The 5,000-nt window shown below is 32.7% G+C and overlaps 1 protein-coding gene across 1 annotated transcript in view; it reads left to right on the top strand.

Annotated features, from left to right (window-relative positions):
• The first annotated feature begins 4,780 nt into the window (after positions 1-4,780).
• The window catches only part of LOC137656340 (uncharacterized), a 175,434-nt gene continuing 175,214 nt past the window's right edge, over positions 4,781-5,000 (top strand). Inside the window, exon 1 of the mRNA XM_068390529.1 lies at positions 4,781-4,808. The gene's annotated coding sequence lies outside the window, so the exon portion shown is untranslated. The remainder of the gene's footprint in view (positions 4,809-5,000) is intronic.

Raw genomic sequence — 5,000 nt, 5'->3', positions numbered from 1 at the left:
CCGCGAGGGGAAGGTCCCCTCTCTTACCCCTCTCCCCTCCCCGCATGACGATGGGGTCCTGAAGGGATAGTTAGAGAGCAGGGGAGGGAGAGAGAGAGGATAGATATATGAAAGATGGATTCAACTCCCCTAGCACCACCACTACTCTCTCTCTCTCTCTCTCTCTCTCTCTCTCGTGCAACATCATTAGTCCCCTCCCCCTTACCCTTTTTGGATAGACCTTCGTGGTCTTGTATTCATAGCAAGCAGTTTTTTTTCCATAGGTATATTTTTCCTTAAGGAACGTTAGTTTTGAATTTGAAAGTGGAATGTGTATGTTAGACTTTTTTCGTGGTGATTTTTACATGGCTTTTACCTATAAAATTTTTTTCGTTACAAATATTCACAAAGAAAGAAGCAAAAGAGTACATGCAATAATACTCATGTATTTATTATGTGTGCGTATAAGAGAGAGAGAGAGAGAGAGAGAGAGAGAGAGAGAGAGAGAGAGAGAGAGAGAGAGAGAGAGAGAATGTTTAACAAAATATTTTCACTTCATAAATTTTAAAGTTTTAATGCGAATTGTCCCACATTAATGCTCCTTCAATAACAACTGTAGTTTATCAGTCATTTTTTATCTATTTTGTCCTTTCTCAAAGTTCTCTCTCTCTCTCTCTCTCTCTCTCTCTCTCTCTCTCTCTCTCTCTCTCTCTCTCTCAGTTGAATAATGAAGTCACAGCAACGATTCCCAACTAAGTATCATAATTACTGAATATGCAATTCTTAACAGATTATGTTTGCAGCGTTTGTAGCATTAATAAGGTCCCATTACCTTAGGCATCAACGGGTTGACTGCTCTGTGTGGGTTTTAAGGGCATTGCCTATTTAGAATAAGACTTACCACCACCCTCATTATACTTTATGCAGGGAAAGATTTGAACGGCAAGTTGGGAAATCAGGATAAGAGACATCGCTTAAAGTTTCTGTAATGTGAACTTTAAAAAATTACGTGTACGTAAACACACAGACAACCACACACACACACACACACACACATATATATATATATATATATATATATATATATATATATATATATATATATATATGTATATGTATATATATATATATATATATATATATATAATATATATATATATGTATTTGTGTGTGCATGTATGTGTGTGTACGATCTTTTATTTTGTAGGTTCAAAAAAGATAGACGCGAAAGGTATAAATTAATAGTTCCTCACCTTTCATGTATAATGTGACATATGTAAATTAATCATAAAAAATATACAGAGGTTAGCGTTAATATTGTATAGATAGTACTCCCATGTTGCACACCCTATTTAATGGCAAATTGGCAACTGCAGTGTCGGGTGAGAATTTACTTTACTCTAAACTGAGATTAGATTTCTTTAATTATGTGGTGTAGGATATTTTCATAACTTATTAGGTTTATTTTATGAGATGATAATGTTTGGTATTATTATTTTTAACTAATTTTAAACGTTCATTAATAATTGTGTAATATTTTACTATTAACTTATTACACTCATTATTTTGTTATTGTTTAACGCGGTGCTGGCTTTTCAAAGAATAATACGCACTTTAATTTGAGATATTTTGAATCATGCAGATAATTTTTTTGTCTCTTCTAACTTAGCATGGCATTGTTTCAAACTTATTTTCATTATTCTTTCGGTATGATGAATCATCCAGTTATATTTGCTCTCTCTCTCTCTCTCTCTCTCTCTTCTCTCTCTCTCTCTCTCTCTCTCTCTCTCTCTCTTACGCACACATAATAAATACATGAGTATTATTGCATGATATAAATATTCAAATATGCAACCAAAAGCTTCCCTTTGTTGTCGCTATAGATGTCGCTCCCCCTAACGGAGATGGCAGAAGAAAAAGTCTCCTTTATTCGAACCGTCGGTCGTGATAGTTGCCGTCGCCGTATTTGCCGTAGTAAATGCGACAAGAAATTGTCGCAAGATTAAGTTATCATCGTTGGGTGTCAGCGCCAGTTGGTTTGTGACTCATCGTTGCGGCGGTATTAGCTTCATCCAAAAAAAAATTTCTTCTGATATTTCTGTAGAAACTTTTAGTTTTTCCTTCGATGATTCAGTCATTTTATCCTTACTCAGAGATCTCCCTGAATGATCGTGTGTTTTGTTTGAAACGGTTTAGTAGGTAGTAGGTTGGCCAGGGCAACAGCCACCCGTTAAGATACTACCGCTAGAGAGATATTTGGTCTTTTGACTGGCCAGACAGTACTACATTGGATCCTTCTCTCTGGTTACGGTTCATTTTCCCTTTGCCTACACATACACCGAATAGTCTGGCTATTCTTTACATATTTCTCATCTGTCCTCATACACTTGACAACACTGAGATTACCAAACAAATCTTCTTCACCCAAGGGGTTAACTATTGCACTGTAATTGTTCAGTGGCCACTTTCCTCTTGGTAAGGGTAGAAGAGACTTTAGTTATGGTAAGCAGCTTTTATAGGAGAGGAACTTTCCTATAAGTGCCATAGCCTCTTTACCATGGTCTTCCACTGTCTTGGGTTAGGGATATCTTGCTTGATGGTCCACTCGGGCACACTATTCTTTCTTATTTCTCTTCCTCTTGTTTTCTGAATTTTTATAGATGATATAGGAAATATTTATTTTAATGTTACTCTTCTTGAAATATTTTTATTTTTCCTTGTTATTTTCCTCACTGAGCTGTTTTCCCGGTTGGAGTCCCTGTGCTTATAGCATCCTGATTTCATAATAATAATAAAACTCCATTTCTAACAAATTTCCACCAGAATTAACCTTTTAAATGTGGTACACAAGGGAAATATCAACGTTTATGACCTATTCATTAGATTTAAAGTACACACACACATACATATATACATACATATATATATATATATATATATATATATATATATATATATATATATATATATATATATATATATATATATATATATATATAGGATATTATATGATACTTTTTGTTTTGTGTATGATACAAATGGTGGTTTATATTTGTTAACACCTACATACATACATACATACATACATACATACAGATAAATACAATTTATGTATTCACTTATAAATATTTAATAAATGTACAAAGACCTCTCAATTTCCCGACTTCTTTGCCCATGGCAGATTTCGAACTAACGCTTATTACATGAATTCGATGACGCAGTAACCATTCCAATACTTTCTTGGGGGATTGTGAGTCCTCTCGTTATCCTCTAGCGCTTTGTTTCGGGTCCTGCAATGGAAGGTCAAAGGCTCCTCTTTTATTCCCATGTTCAATGAGGCTTAGGAGGTACAAGTAAAACCAAAAAGTGCATGGAAGTCGAAAAGCTAAGAGACCATTTACTAAGACCAGTAGTGATATATATATATATATATATATATATATATATATATATATATATATATATATATATATAATATACATATATATGTGTGTGTGCATATGAATATATACATATAAATATATATACATATATATACACGTATATATATCTATCAATCTCTATATATACTGTATAGCCTATATATATATATATATATATATATATAGATATATATATATGTGTGTGTACATATATATGTATGTATGTATATATATATATATATATATATATATATATATATGTATGTATGTATGTATGTGTATGTAGATTATGGACATCGATTTGTGATATTAAATCAATTGCAATAAGTATATGGATCGTAATAAAATAGCAATAGTGAATATATTACCCTTTTTATTAAAGCATTTTGAAGTATTATTTTGAGGTATATGTTAAAGGTATTTACATTTACAATGAAATTTAAATAACTCCATTCAACTTCCATGTCTTCTTAATCTCTTTTTACCCAAGAATTCCCAAACACAATAATCTGTACATGAATAGACATATATTCATTAACACAGGTAGACCCACATTCCATTGTAACTTTTCCACATAGGGGTTACATCAGCCTTCACTTAGAAAGCCATGCTTGACACTGTCACATGATACCTCGAGGGCCATTTATGCCAAGCCGGATCAGAGAATGCATAAAAAATACTGACAGCTTGTGTTCTTTTGCATATAGCAAGTTGCTACTAAATGTAAAGTATATTAGTATTTTTACTTATTAAATATAATCTGTTTTGTGTTTTACAGTTTGTTTGTTAGGACTTTTGTACCCTATTTCATCATTATATATTTTTTATGCTATTTTCTAGGATACATCATTTAATTGAATTTGCAAAATGCAGATATAGTTGTCAAAATATCAAAGTTTGTTCTTTCAAATAGTAATCGTACTGATACAATTCTTGTCTCTGAATTTTCAACCTCAAGTCTTGGTTACTGGATGGGTTTCAGATACAAAATGTCGTGTGACCAAACCAATTTTTTTTTTCTTTTTATAGCGTGAAATAAACAGTTCAGCTGTTCTGTATATACGCAAGACCCGACTTCACTGATCAAACTAACAGTGTGTGTATGGTGTGATTGTAAATTGTGAATGTAGTCTTATGGTGACGATTTTCAACCGTGAAGAGGGATTTTGTTGTTGATGCTACCCACCTCCTTTTTATGTTCAGCCACTCCATGCACACGTAGGAAGGGGTGGGGGTATTATTTATAACTTTTAATTAAAAGGGTTATTGTTAGATGTTTGCTGGAGTATACTGCATTACAGTAGTTAAATAATGCTTTGTTTACAATAAATATTTTGAAAAGTAGTTTATTGTATCGTTTATCTTTTCCTTTCAGAAAGGACCGTGAAGACGAGCTCTGCTATTAATGTAAGTACTGTATAAAGAAAACACACTTCCGATAGCCTATTGTTTTGTCAAGATTTTTCAGTTTTCTTTTTTTCTTGGAAGAAATTTGGAATAAATGCTGACCGATTAATCAAAATCTATTGAATATCAGCTTTTGTTTTGTAGTACCCATATTTTAATTTTGTCTTTGATTTACGTTTTCATACATCCTTC

This window comes from Palaemon carinicauda, chromosome 1, assembly GCF_036898095.1.
Source record: "Palaemon carinicauda isolate YSFRI2023 chromosome 1, ASM3689809v2, whole genome shotgun sequence".
Lineage (NCBI taxonomy): Eukaryota > Metazoa > Arthropoda > Malacostraca > Decapoda > Palaemonidae > Palaemon > Palaemon carinicauda.
This window is presented reverse-complemented; position numbering and strand designations above follow the sequence as displayed.